The 16,159-nt window shown below is 35.2% G+C and overlaps 1 protein-coding gene across 1 annotated transcript in view; it reads left to right on the plus strand.

Moving 5' to 3' along the window:
* The window catches only part of LOC107581967 (protein Shroom3-like), a 30,424-nt gene that overhangs the window by 1,833 nt on the left and 12,432 nt on the right, over positions 1-16,159 (plus strand). The gene's annotated exons all lie outside the window — the stretch shown is intronic.

Raw genomic sequence — 16,159 nt, forward strand, 5'->3', positions numbered from 1 at the left:
ACAGCTGTTTGCACAGCTTCTGAGTGAACTACGGCTCTGTGAAGTAAATGCTGCTCCATCTGAAAGCATGTGAAAATACCACATTTAATAACATATTTTTACTCCAAACTCATAACGTCAGTCGAGTGTTTGAAATAAATCCCTCTGTGAGATGATGTGGCTTCTTACACAGAATAAGGCACGCAACATATTTCATAGTATTTAAGCAGTGATAAAGGCATTGCGTTTTAAATATAATTTATTTTAATTAATATTATAATAATAATAACTCAGATAAACCGTATATTGCCGTAGTCGTGTGTTTATTAGTCACGCTGAATCAATGAAAGCAGCTGAATCTTCTGTTTATTCAGCTGCAGCGATAGGCATTTTCTGGGTTTCTTCTGCGAGGCGTATTTGGAGTTTCTCTGGCCTTCGGATGGAGATTTACTGCTGATCACAGAACCGTGCTTCACTGAAAGATACGCATGACAATCACAGCTTCTGTCGAATCACGATCTCGATTCCATTTCGATTTATCGTGCAGCCCTAGTAGTAACCAATGATTATCACCTATGTTTTCATATAGTCACTTATATATGTATAGCCCTGTGTTTTCATTTGTATCTGTCAGTCGTTGTTAACACGTGTCTTGCATTAATTTCCCTCGCAATCTCCTGCATATTTTAGAATACTATCTCCGTCGCTGTGCGTGTTGGCTAGCAGCCACATCATTACAGCTCCAAGCCTGTATAAGTTTCTTTCTTCAAAATAAGTTATTTTGAACAATGTTTGTAACCAAAACAAGCTGCTGGTAGCCATTGACTTCCACAGTATTTTTTCCATACTATGGAAATCAGTGGCTACCAGCACAACTTGAAGGTGAGTTAATGATGACAAAATGTTCATTTTTGGGTGAACAATCCCTAATAGGCATAACATTTGAACGGTATTTAAGTTCATTTACTTTTGATGCAAGTCAGAATATTTTCTGATCAACTGAAGCTGTCTAAGATTCTTCAGGCCTGATAGCTCTGAGGGGGGATTATATATTAAAACTAATATTAGGCTATTACTGTTATTTCTAAGAAATCTATATTTGTAATACCATCTCACTGCAAATAAATGAAAGAAAAATAAAGATGAATATTTAATAAAAAATATTTTAAAAATTGTGAAATTATCCTGTGGAACCAAATCCTTTTAAACAAAAGCACCCTTGGAATGCTTTACTAGTAGCGTTCATTTAAGGGCTTTCCACGTATTCTATGCAAATATACAAACACAGTTATGGAAGTAAAATAATGACAAATATATCTGAAACAAAGCATGTTGAATTTCTCTAACTGAAAAAAAAAATGCATTGCATTAGCAGTATGCGTTGTATTATCAGGGCTTGCATTTTTAGGGGCAGAAATTCAACATGGTTATATATTTAAGCTGTGAATATTTCAATTCAAAACATTTCACACACATTTTCATTATTTAAATTTATTTATTTAATTTAATTTAAAAATGTAATAATCCATATTCACCTTCCAGAGTTCACTTCCAAAATATTTGGTCTGTTTAAAAATAAAACCTATAATAATATGTGACCCTGGAGCACAAAAGCAGTGTTAAGTCGCTGGGGTATATTTGTAGCAATAGCCAAAAAAAACTTAGTTTGGGTCAAAACTATCCATTTTTATTTTATGACAAAAATCATTAGGATATTATGTAAAGACTATGTTCCTTGAAGATATTTAGTAAATTTCCTACCGTAAATATATCAAAACTTAATGTTTGATTAGTAATATGCATTGCTAAGAACTTCATTTGAACAACTTTAAAGATGATTTTCTCAATATTTAGATTTTTTTGCACCCTCAGATTCCAGATTTTCAAATAGTTGTATCTCGGCCAAATATTGTCCGATCCTAACAAACCATACATCAATGGAAAGCTTATTTATTCAGCTTTCAGGTGATGTATAAATCTCAATTTTAAAAAAATTTACCCTTATGACTGATTTTGTGGCCCAGGGTCACATATGTGCATTTTTCAACAAGCATTTGTCATTTTATTTCCATACACACTGTGTTTGATTAAAATCAAAGAAAAAGACAGTTTTAACCAAAAAATGAAAACATAGTTCTGAATGAATGGGGAACTTCCATGATCAGGAAAAAAATTGGTAATATACTTGTCATATGAAGTAAAAAAGTGGCAAAAGTAGTGAAAGTAGTGTTTGCCTAGTGCTTAACGCCCCTAAATATCTCAGCATTTCATGTCCCTTCATTCTTCTAGCACTCATGATCATGTGACCCTCTTGTAATTCATTAAATGAGAGAGCTGTCTGCATGAACTAGTGTGACTTATAAAGAGAAAGCAGCGTGATCCAAACCTCAGAGGAACTCTTGGAGAACGTGACGGATTGCTTCAGCGTCTCTGAGTGATCGAACATGGAAAAAAAGCCGACTGTAGGACAATGAGACGTCTGACATTAGAAGGCACCCAGTTAGGTACATTATGGATAATCTACTGAAAATGCCACTCTGTTTGTCCAGCAAAAGTTGCACCACTTTCTAATGGCAGTAAACCAAACTCTGGCATGGCGTGCATTTGGGGGTGAATCTAACAAGATAATAAGTTCAATATTTCATAATATTGCAATTTATCAACCACACTGCAAGCTGTGTTCACTGTCGGTTCGAGGTTTGGTTTCTAAGAGTTTCCTCCACTTTGTTGCATCATGTCGCTGATGTGTCTTGCTTAAAACCAGTGTCATTTTAGCTCATAACAGAGCTATTCAGAATGCTGATGTGTGGTAGGCTTGGCATTTATCTTGTAATTACCGTGCATTTCAGGCATATTTCAAACACCAAGATGTCTGATTTACCAGAGAAGAGAGCACCTCCACCTCTCCACGTCTTTATCTTATTCTTCCCTCTCTATAGTCATGCACCTCTGAACTAATGCCAGGTAGCAAAGTTCACAAGCGCTGAACTGTGGCAGTGCAACAGGCTGGAGTTTAACTCTCTCGCTCTCTCTCTCTTACTGGAATGGCTGCTCTTTGTCATTGCTGTAATTAGCAGAAGTGCAGGGATTGAACACATTTGTCACATTCCTTCCATATTAGAATTTAATAGCAGCTATTATCTTATTTTTACCTTGAAGGCCTTTGTGTTGAGCTTCAAGCATCCTACGCAGTGAAAAGAAGGAACAGCTAGTTACGCTGAACTTTCCATTAGCTGTAGTTTCAAGTGCATCTTTATTGATGAGATCTTTTTGAGTCGTTCAGCAGAACCTTGCACATTCCCATGCCATGTAATCACTTTACCACTGATAAGGACTCAATGAGAGTGCCTATGCTGTTAGCTAGTCGTCATTAGGTTACATGAGAAGTCACAATGCACAAGCATCTGTCGGGTTGCGCGATTCTCCTGAAGTATGTAGAATTTATGCCAACTTCTTTAAATAGCCATTGATTTGCCTGCCTAAGTTTCATCAGTCAAACTTTAGTTTAGGGAGTCACTATTAACTACGACTTTTGCCTCAATAAACTCTTGATTTGCTGCTTATTAATAGTTAGTAAGGTAGTTGTAAAACGGGCAGTTTTGCTGTCATATCTTGAATTTGAGTGCATATAGCTCCATCACTCAGTCAGTGAGCGTCCTGTAGACAAACATGTGATTGTAATATTTATAGGTGAATGGTGTTCTTAAAACTCCCTTAACTGCACAGGCTCATAGCTTTATTGCTTAAATGATAGCAAATAACGAAAAAATCTGTGACTATTGAAGTCAGTTGAGATGTTAAACCAATCATGATTAAAATGCAGTGGTTGACTGTACTTATAAATAGAAAGAGCACAGACAAAGCCTTAGTTTGTTTATATGAAGAGATATATTTTATTTGTATTTATTTATTTGATTTGTTTTTCGATTTAGTTTTGTTATTTGACAAATTTCAATTTCACCAAAAAATGTGCAGCATTTGGACTCAGGAACAATAAAAGAAGACCTTTCCATTTATAATTGGTCTTGAATTTCATTTTGTTAAAGAAATCATGAGAAAATCATATTGTGAAATCAGTATCATGAATCATATTGCATCATGAATTGAGTGAATCGTTACGTCCCTATTAATTTATAAAACTCTGACAATCTCACTATGATAAAACACACCAGAACTCAATAAATGATTATTATTAATAATTAGGGGTGGGCGATATGACCAATTTTATTTCACGGTAACAATATATATCACGATATAGTTATTTTTGCTTTAAATAAGGTCTTTATGATATCAACATTTTATAACTTAAACCAGGGTCAATATCACAAAAAACTATATTACTAAAACTAATTAACTAATTACAAGCAATAGGACAAAAAACTACAGTAAAACTAATGAATAAGAAATGCTACATACATTGTATAAAGTAACCAAATGTATAAAAGATAAATATATAAATAACATTTATATGTAAATTAAATATATATTTCTTCTTACTAAAGTTACAGAAGGGATTTAGTCAAGAGCAGCAAGAGGTTTTCTCTCTTTTGTTGTTTGATTAACATGAATGACAGACAGCAGGAATATTAGACTGCTGTCACTTTAAGAGCTACCCGGATCTAATATACTGTTCCACATGTGTGTTCTTTCTCAGCTGTTTGATTTCACTTAAGACCTAAATTACAAGGATGACAAATTTCTACTGGTATATTGCCCACCCCTATTAATAATGATCAGAAAAATGAATTCTCTGCCAATACCAATGTAGAATACGGAAAATAAAACTATGAGCTACAGTAACATTTTGAGTGCGAAATACATGATTTTGTGACTCAAGCACAAGCAAACTGTAAAATGTATTTTGTATTCCAGTTCTAGTAATACAAGGAAACCAAGCTCCATCTTTATGAAAGGATGTGAATTTGTTCTTTCTAGAGCAACTATCGGTGACAGGGAAGAAAGACTCTTTGTGACATCATTGAATTGTATTATTCGATCACTGGAACGCCTCGAGAAAAGCTTGCATCAAGGTTCATCGCCCTTTTCTCATCCTGACACCTTTTGTGCCTTTCCCTTCCTTTCCCTGCTCTGTTTCTTGTATTCTCATGGCTTCTAATTGTGAGTTTTTTGGTCATGAGAGAACAGTATCAAGGCCCACCATTATTCCTCACAGTATCCTTATCATGGCTGACAATAAGGATACTGGTTATAGTAAGAGCCCACTACTTTTTATTCTGTTGTGTTCTTGCTATAAAGGACGGCCGCTACATAGGCTTCAGGAAGGGCAACATAAAGAATGTCAAATCTCAAAGTGGGCCATTTCCTCCCCGACGGTTCAGTACATCCGTTTGCTGTCTTGTGTTACACTTGTTCACCTTGTCCTGTTACCTAAGCGAGGCGATGTTAAGAATGTGTCGTAATTTGGCACGAATATTTCCCTGGTTAAAGTTTAGCCTAGTTCTTACTTGCCCTTTCGTGGATTTCATTTGCATCTGTAAAACACTTTTTCTGGAGATGTTCATTTCAAATAGAGTTGTGTTCTAATAAATTGTGCCAGTGACGTCAATTAAAAAAATATGAAATGATGCAATTTTAAATCTAAAAAGGCCTAATGCTACTCTACATATTGTCACACAGGTACTGCTAACACCTAAAACTCTTTATTCTAACATTTTAATACCTTTTTAAAATCAAGCATTATTTATCTGTTAGTTAATGCACTAACATAAACAATGAACAATTGCATTTGATCAACTATCAGTAACAAAGATTAATAAATGCTGTAGAAAATATATTGTTAGTTCATGTTATTTAATATTAATACCTTTACTGAATAATTATTGTGTCCGTCTTGCTGCATGTGTGTGTGTCATTACACTTGACTTCGCTTTACTTGGTTCTGTTTACTTGACCTCATTTTTTCTTCAAAAGTAGGGACTTTCAGGTTTTGGACACAGTCACATTTTATCCTAAATACTATGGACTTCAACAAGTCGGATTTATGAAGGCAGAAACTGTACAAGCCATTTTTTATTGACCCCCACCTTAAAATAAGTTATTGCCATCCAACAGTCTTTTGCGTATTTCTGATTCTGTGGAGAATCTGTGTGTTCGAATAGTTTTAAATTGATTATGACTTAAATGTGTCAAATTCTGTTGCCCGAGACACTTAATAAACAATAGTGACACGCTTTTTTCAGCAGGGAAACGAGTGGCTTTTTTCGTCTTTCAGAATCTTTAAATATCGAGAAGTACTAGCTGAGGACCCCAACTGTGTCGATTGAACTTTTTATAACTAGTAATAGTACCTTTAAAATCTGTATATGGATCATGGACAAAGTGAGTGAATTTAACATTTAATGTCGAAAAATATGAACTGATTATGTTAATGAGTTGAAAGCATACATGTGGGCAGAAACCGGGAAATATGCCCACATGACTACATTTACATTCTCATCAAAAATTGCCAACAGCAAATTATGAATAAATAATCTTTGGATTGCATTTTGTCTCTCCAGATGAGGATATTTGCATGCATTCTACAGGTGTGTTTGATTTTAACATTATTTGTATTGAATAAACTACAAGGAACATTACTTTTCTTTTCTTTTCAAAAAATGCATTGTTTTTATGAATAAAAAAAGCCTTTTTTTGGTCAAAATGACTGAAATTGCATGTCTAAGACTGTGATCTGTCTGCTGACAGATGGGTTTGGCTCAGTTATGCTCAGATTCAGAAAATGTACATTATTTTAAATTGTTCAGTGTTGTGTTGGTATAGTTACTGCATTTTACTTTGTAGCGCGTATGTCTTTTATAAATTAGTTTCCTCTATTTTTTTCACTTATGACTACAAATTTATCCGTTCTACAAATGCATAAGCATGTTCTTGGGGGGGGGGAGTGTTCATTCCTTGTTTGGTTAGTCACGTTTTCAAAGGGTTTTGGAGCATTGCCATAGCTTTAGCAAATATCTTGCATTGCTAAATTGCCTTTTAACAAATGCCACTGCAAGTATTTTCATAATTTGCATTGATCCTGCTTTATACCTTTGCTTGTTAAATGCATTTAAAATCTGGGTCAGAAGCATTGAACATAATCCCCACGAGACTGGGTCGAAAATGTTATCGTGACGTAGATCTGAGTAAGAAAGTCACGACATTCACAACCCATTTTACTTCTAAAATCTAACGACAGCTAAATGTCGTGAAAATGAATGATAAACACAAATATATTTGGCTAGATCTGGTGTTTTGATGGATGTATGTCACACATGTTATGTTATTTATTTTGTTTAAAATTTCAATTCATCCTCACATTCTGAAGGAGGCATTAAGGAGATTAATATCTGGCAGTGACATCAGCATGTTGATCCTCTGCTGGTCTTGGTCTCGTGACACGATGGAAATAGAAGTCATGCTGTAAAGTTCCTCTCTGAATTTCACCCATGCATGCTCAAAAATCCCTTTATTACATTTAGGTAACCGTAGTGAATGTCATTTCCAGCACATCTTAAACTATGTTCCATTCTGTGGTGGAAATGACTTTTTAAACACAATTTCTTTTTGGCTAAATTCATAAATCACACTTTTGGTATAATTTGGGGGAAAAAATACAGATTCGTAGGAAATGAAAATGTCAGGGTAAAAACTGATTTTCCTACATTATACAATAAAATGACTATTTACTTCTGATATATATTAATAATTTTGTAGAGTGGATAAAATATAGTAAAACATTCACATTTCACAAAACATTTAAATTTGACCTAGTGGTGTGCAATACTGACAAAACATAATATCTCAATATTAAATTTTTTTTTTCGATAATATTTTGCTGAGTGTGTTTTGTGCTTGTACCTTGTCTGGTTTAGGCCCGTCATGTATAAGTAAATGACACTAAAACTGCCTGTAGGTGGCGGTAAGTGAGTGAATAATGAGCGATTAATTGAATCATTCATTCAAACGATTAATTTAAAGCACCTGATTCATAAAGAAATGAAGCAAATGGCTGTCTTTATGAATGGATCATTGAATCACTAACTCAAATGATTTGTTCAAAAACAGATTCATTCAGGAACGAAACACTGCCGTGTGTTGCTTTGAGATGCGCAAATGTTCTGCTCCAGCTTTGTTTGGAACTATTTTCGTTGGCTAAACAGAAAAAAAACACGCACAATATTGTGTTTAAAATGTAACTCACTCAATATTAACTTCTTGATTATTCTGTTGTATAAAAATATACAGTGATCATACTCGCTTGTTAATATTCAGAAAAATTAATATTCTTGTGTGATATTACTTAACTGTATAATTTCTTATAAATATATAAAAAAACATACAGGGATATTTTTGGCTTTCATAACTTGAATTATAGGGGCATTCTGACTGCATTCTAATGTCGTCATCAGCACACAGTGAATGCTTTTGAACTCTCAAGATGTGTTTTTTTTGTTTTAAAGTGAGTGACATTTTATGAAAACAACAATTATGATATTATCATAGACTAAATATTGCACCCTAATTTGACCTTTAAACAAAAAGAAAAAAGATGACGTTTTGTAAAAAATTGCCCAGAGATGGAGAAATCTGTTTTTGTATCTGTCAAACAAAATTGATGATGTTATTGTTTATTTTTTTCTTCAGCCAAGTTCAGATATAGTTCTACATGCTTTACTTTATCTAAAACTGGCGATCTGATCTTAACTTCTTGTATGTGATTCTCACCTTACTGCTGGTTTATTGTTTTATTTAGGTCAATAACAAATAGCAGTATCCACAGTAAAAAATACTCGCCCTTTTCTCATCCTGACACCTTTTGTGCCTTTCCCTTCCTTTCCCTGCTCTGTTTCTTGTATTCTCATGGCTTCTAATTGTGAGTTTTTTGGTCATGAGAGAACAGTATCAAGGACCACCATTATTCCTCACAGTATCCTTATCATGGCTGACAATAAGGATACTGGTTATAGTAAGAGCCCACTACTTTTTATTCTGTTGTGTTCTTGCTATAAAGGACGGCCGCTACATAGGCTTCAGGAAGGGCAACATAAAGAATGTCAAATCTCAAAGTGGGCCATTTCCTCCCCGACGGTTCAGCACATCCGTTTGCTGTCTTGTGTTACACTTGTTCACCTTGTCCTGTTACCTAAGCGAGGCGATGTTAAGAATGTGTCGTAATTTGGCACGAACATTTCCCTGGTTAAAGTTTAGCCTAGTTCTTACTTGCCCTTTCGTGGATTTCATTTGCATCTGTAAAACAGTTTTTCTGGAGATGTTCATTTCAAATAGAGTTGTGTTCTAATAAATTGTGCCAGTGACGTCAATTTAAAAAATATGAAATGATGCAATTTTAAATCTAAAAAGGCCTAATGCTACTCTACATATTGTCACGCAGGTACTGCTAACACCTAAAACTCATAAAACTCATGATCTGTCTGCTGACAGATGGGTTTGTCTCAGTTATGCTCAGATTCAGAAAATGTACATTATTTTAAATTGTTCAGTGTTGTGTTGGTATAGTTACTGCATTTTACTTTGTAGCGCGTATGTCTTTTATAAATTAGTTTCCTCGATTTTTTTCACTTATGACTACAAATTTATCCGTTCTACAAATGCATAAGCATGTTCTTGGGGGGGGGGAGTGTTCATTCCTTGTTTGGTTAGTCACGTTTTCAAAGGGTTTTGGAGCATTGCCATAGCTTTAGCAAATATCTTGCATTGCTAAATTGCCTTTTAACAAATGCCACTGCAAGTATTTTCATAATTTGCATTGATCCTGCTTTATACCTTTGCTTGTTAAATGCATTTAAAATCTGGGTCAGAAGCATTGAACATAATCCCCACGAGACTGGGTCGAAAATGTTATCGTGACGTAGATCTGAGTAAGAAAGTCACGACATTCACAACCCATTTTACTTCTAAAATCTAACGACAGCTAAATGTCGTGAAAATGAATGATAAACAAATATATTTGGCTAGATCTGGTGTTTTGATGGATGTATGTCACACATGTTATGTTATTTATTTTGTTTAAAATTTCAATTCATCCTCACATTCTGAAGGAGGCATTAAGGAGATTAATATCTGGCAGTGACATCAGTATGTTGATCCTCTGCTGGTCTTGGTCTCGTGACACGATGGAAATAGAAGTCATGCTGTAAAGTTCCTCTCTGAATTTCACCCATGCATGCTCAAAAATCCCTTTATTACATTTAGGTAACCGTAGTGAATGTCATTTCCAGCACATCTTAAACTATGTTCCATTCTGTGGTGGAAATGACTTTTTAAACACAATTTCTTTTTGGCTAAATTCATAAATCACACTTTTGGTATAATTTGGGGGAAAAAATACAGATTCGTAGGAAATGAAAATGTCAGGGTAAAAACTGATTTTCCTACATTATACAATAAAATGACTATTTACTTCTGATATATATTAATAATTTTGTAGAGTGGATAAAATATAGTAAAACATTCACATTTCACAAAACATTTAAATTTGACCTAGTGGTGTGCAATACTGACAAAACATAATATCTCAATATTAAATTTTTTTTTTCGATAATATTTTGCTCAAATATATTTGGCTAGATCTGGTGTTTTGATGGATGTATGTCACACATGTTATGTTATTTATTTTGTTTAAAATTTCAATTCATCCTCACATTCTGAAGGAGGCATTAAGGAGATTAATATCTGGCAGTGACATCAGCATGTTGATCCTCTGCTGGTCTTGGTCTCGTGACACGATGGAAATAGAAGTCATGCTGTAAAGTTCCTCTCTGAATTTCACCCATGCATGCTCAAAAATCCCTTTATTACATTTAGGTAACCGTAGTGAATGTCATTTCCAGCACATCTTAAACTATGTTCCATTCTGTGGTGGAAATGACTTTTTAAACACAATTTCTTTTTGGCTAAATTCATAAATCACACTTTTGGTATAATTTGGGGGAAAAAATACAGATTCGTAGGAAATGAAAATGTCAGGGTAAAAACTGATTTTCCTACATTATACAATAAAATGACTATTTACTTCTGATATATATTAATAATTTTGTAGAGTGGATAAAATATAGTAAAACATTCACATTTCACAAAACATTTAAATTTGACCTAGTGGTGTGCAATACTGACAAAACATAATATCTCAATATTAAATTTTTTTTTTCGATAATATTTTGCTGAGTGTGTTTTGTGCTTGTACCTTGTCTGGTTTAGGCCCGTCATGTATAAGTAAATGACACTAAAACTGCCTGTAGGTGGCGGTAAGTGAGTGAATAATGAGCGATTAATTGAATCATTCATTCAAACGATTAATTTAAAGCACCTGATTCATAAAGAAATGAAGCAAATGGCTGTCTTTATGAATGGATCATTGAATCACTAACTCAAATGATTTGTTCAAAAACAGATTCATTCAGGAACGAAACACTGCCGTGTGTTGCTTTGAGATGCGCAAATGTTCTGCTCCAGCTTTGTTTGGAACTATTTTCGTTGGCTAAACAGAAAAAAAACACGCACAATATTGTGTTTAAAATGTAACTCACTCAATATTAACTTCTTGATTATTCTGTTGTATAAAAATATACAGTGATCATACTCGCTTGTTAATATTCAGAAAAATTAATATTCTTGTGTGATATTACTTAACTGTATAATTTCTTATAAATATATAAAAAAACATACAGGGATATTTTTGGCTTTCATAACTTGAATTATAGGGGCATTCTGACTGCATTCTAATGTCGTCATCAGCACACAGTGAATGCTTTTGAACTCTCAAGATGTGTTTTTTTTGTTTTAAAGTGAGTGACATTTTATGAAAACAACAATTATGATATTATCATAGACTAAATATTGCACCCTAATTTGACCTTTAAACAAAAAGAAAAAAGATGACGTTTTGTAAAAAATTGCCCAGAGATGGAGAAATCTGTTTTTGTATCTGTCAAACAAAATTGATGATGTTATTGTTTATTTTTTTCTTCAGCCAAGTTCAGATATAGTTCTACATGCTTTACTTTATCTAAAACTGGCGATCTGATCTTAACTTCTTGTATGTGATTCTCACCTTACTGCTGGTTTGTTTTATTTAGGTCAATAACAAATAGCAGTATCCACAGTAAAAAATACTAAACAAAAATCTTAAAATCTATTTTTATCAAACGTTCTGTATTTTCTGTAATAAAAGTAATGTTTTTTTTATCATCTGAAGCTTACTGTAACTCATATTCCCCAAAAAATTTAAATAAAAATTGCTTCGTATCTAAAGGACATTTATTATATAATGAATGCAATCATTTATGTTTTTTTAAAACTTATATTTGTCATTCCTTTTCTTTTCTGAACCATTAAATTTAAAGGATTTGTTGTGGAGTGAAGGGACCTGAAATACATGTTTATAGTGTTTATAATGTCGGTTCATGCTCTCTTTTAATTTGCCAGTAATTTACATAAATTATGAATGTAATTATGAAATAATTGGCTTTTTCTTCGTTAATCGCACGTGTCAACAGCTGCTAGTATTATCTTGTTTTGTCGCGAGATCTCATCACCCGTTTATGAGAACAGGTGACGATGGATGGCGCTTGAATACTTCGAGTCCGAGTAAGGTTAGGAATAGCTCACCTTTGTTTGTCAGAGGCTTTTGTGAATTCAGAAGTTCAGCTGTCAGGTGGGAGTGTCAGAAGCAATTACAGCAGAGTTGTACACCTGCAGGGGATTCCTCACAATGAAGAAAAGACATTAGGCATGAACGTGATGCACAGAGGTGTTAGGTTGTTTAACTGTTTGGTCTTGTCAGCTAGATAGTTGCGCAAGTACAGTAGTACTTGTTGAACAGATTTTCTTAAGATAGTATGTAGGGCTGCACGATAAATCGAAATGGAATCGAGATCTCGATTCGACAGAAGCTGTGATTGTCATGCGTATCTTTCAGTGAAGCACGGTTCTGTGATCAGCAGTAAATCTCCATCTGAAGGCCAGAGGGCGCTCTCGCGCTGAAACTCGCTGCAGCTGAATAAACAGAAGATTCAACTGCTTTCATTGATTCAACGTGACTAATGAACACACGACTATGCCAATATATGGTTTATCTGACTTCTTATTATTATCATTTTCATTAAAATAAAGTATATTTATAACGCAAATGCCTTTATCACTGCTTAAATAGTATGAAATATGTTGCGTGCCTTATTCTGTGTAAGAAGCCACATCATCTCACAGAGGGATTTATTTCAAACACTCGACTGACGTTATGAAGTGAGTTTGGAGTAAAAATATGTTATTAAATGTGGTATTTTCACATGCTTTCAGATGGAGCAGCATTTACTTCACAGAGCCGTAGTTCACTCAGAAGCTGTGCAAACAGCTGTCATTATCGCCAACGATTTCAGAATCGCGCAATAAAATCATAAACTTTCATTTATTTAGTTGCGGAAAAGGGATTCCAAACTGTTGAGCGGAGACACGTGTAAGATTACTAAAATAAAAATCTTGTTGTTGTCTAGGAGAAACCATGGCGATTTTTCCTTTTTCCGTTTCCTACGACAACGGCTCTACATAAGTTCTTCTTGTGCTACCAGCTCAAATGATCTTGAATGGAATAATGGGCTGGATGATGAAGCCTTTACAGTATTCGAGGGGAGGGTCGGCCCATCTCTGAGAGGGTCTGTGCTGAAAACGTCCTGCTTGGCAGCTCTCTCCGTGCAGAGGACTCTGGGAATAAATGGCACCGGGGCCCTCTTTATTCTGAAGCTGGCTGGGAATGCAAGGCCTTTTTTTCACTCCTCAGACACCATTATCAGCAGTGAAATATTCCCTCTGCTGCACCCATTGTGCTCTCGCAGGGTGGACGTCACACGCAGGAGGCCCATCCTGCCGGCGTTTGTCTGAGGAGAGATTTGCTGCGCTGACCAAACAGCCAATCAAAGTGAACTCCAGAGGAGAATGTTTTCCAGGATATGCCTGCAGAGAAGTTTAAAGACTTTTAGACTACTTTTTTTCTCTCTCTCTTGAAGTCTTGGGTTTTCTAAACTCTTAGAAGCCTGGTGTCATATCTCACTGCAGTCAGCATACATTAGTATACATCTTTTGACAGGAGAGAAGTATGCTACTGATGCAGACTAGCATGCTTTATAAATTTATACTGAATGGTGATCAAAAACATTTGTCCCGGATATAGAACCTCTGTAGTTTCCTCTAGCTCTTGTACATATTGTCACTAGCTTGCATTGCCTTTCCTTCCACTTGAATGTTTCTCTGTACTCATGCCCAGAACATTATGCAGCATTTCCTGCACACAAACACCCATGTTTATATACTGCAATATATAATTAGGGCATAATGTTCTCATTGTCGATCAAAAAACCAGTGTTTGTTCTCAGTTTTGAACACCATAGAGTTTATTTGCTTAATATGGGAGCATATTTAAAGTTCAATACTGATTGTGATATTGCTTGCTATGAGTGTTGTCTGGTGATAGAAGAATCACCGAGGTTCACAATTAACATATTCAGTTATGTTATGGTACAGTAGTCAACATTTTACGTGGCTCAAAAAAGTTAATCAAATTTGTCCTAAGACAAGAATGCATTTTGGTTTTAGGTTTTAGACAACTTTGATGAAAGGTTTTGATCCACTTATGTTGACTAGTATATATAAAAGTAATACCTACAGTTTGAATGGATTAAAGACTTGCATATATAAATTTAAGGTGGAATCTTTTACAAAGCTGGCATTCATTGAATTTCTCTAAAGTACATACTAAGAGTTCTCACATGATTCCTGCCAAAATGTTTCAGCCTGGTTAAAATTGCATTCCAGACATTTTCAATCAGTCCCCCATCCAAGCACCTTTTCATCAGGACTCCCATTAAGGATGTCATCATTGATCAACGTGCCGCTGTTCATTATTTTATATCTTTTTTCTTTAAAAAAAGAAAAAAAAAGTTTTGTAATATATCTAATTACATGCTCCTTTGTCTATAGTATGTCTAAAAATATGCAGTTTAAGCATTTTTTACATTCTGCACTTTGTTACACATTTACCCACCAGTTTCATCAGTTTCCTCATTATTTAATAAAAAAAAAAGCAAATGTTCCATCATACAAGCTTTCAAGCATCCTTTAAAGGACTTACTAGGTTAAGTCATCCTGACAGTGAGCTGGTAAATAGAGCTCAAGGAAAGAGCTTGGAATTAAAAGAATTTTGCACATGAAGGCTGAAATCAGATTGCTTCGTAATTATCTTAGGGGACTTTTAGAGTACTGCATTGCACTACACTTGAATGGAGTTCAAACACATTCTTTCAGAGGAGGAAGTTGTAATTCACACACATCTCGCATAGAGCGTCCCAGTTGGTGTACTTATGCACTGTTTTATGCCATTTTGTAGTATAGTAGTGTGAATAGAGTAAGTTGTGCATTCACACTGAAATCGCAGCTTACACCGTGTCCTAACCAGACGCAACGTGACGCCGCGACACGTGAAGGTATATTTTCCACATTAATCAGAGTTTCTCTCCTAACCAGCCGCGACACACAACAAGTGACAGGTTCTATTTAATAAACAATTCCTATTTTCTGTGATGTCACGGCTGGAACAACAACATACAAACTATGACAATGATAATCACAGGTATTTGACTTTGCTGGAGTTTGGGCGGGACTTTGAAACCGAGGCTCCACCTCACTATCACTACTGCGTAGACTCCAGCTCCAAATGACGTCATTTTGGAAGATGACCGCGGCCATACTTGGATGCTTTGGCTTCACTTTTCTATAGTGGAAGGAAGTGGAGACGTGTCGTCCATCTTTCTTTACAGTCTATGGGACACGTTGTTATGTAGTGAAAAGGGGCAGGCTATCAGATGATGCTAGATGACAAAATAACCTTCTAAACTTCATACACTAGATTAGGGCTGCCCAAACTCTGTCCTGGAGGGCCGGTGTCCTGCAGAGTTTAGCTCCAGCTTGCCTCAACACACCTGCCAGGAAGTTTCTAGTATGCTTAGTAAGACCTTGATTAGCTGGTTCAGGTGTGTTTGATTAGGGTTGGAGCTAAACTCTGCAGGACATCGGCCCTCCAGGACCGAGTTTGGGCACCCCTGCACTAGATGGTAGCATACTATACTTGCATAGTGTACTTTGGTCATTTGAGGCAATACTCATGCCATTAACA

Source organism: Sinocyclocheilus grahami, unplaced genomic scaffold (genome assembly GCF_001515645.1).
Source record: "Sinocyclocheilus grahami isolate Dianchi unplaced genomic scaffold, SAMN03320097.WGS_v1.1 scaffold39.1, whole genome shotgun sequence".
NCBI classification, from domain to species: domain Eukaryota; kingdom Metazoa; phylum Chordata; class Actinopteri; order Cypriniformes; family Cyprinidae; genus Sinocyclocheilus; species Sinocyclocheilus grahami.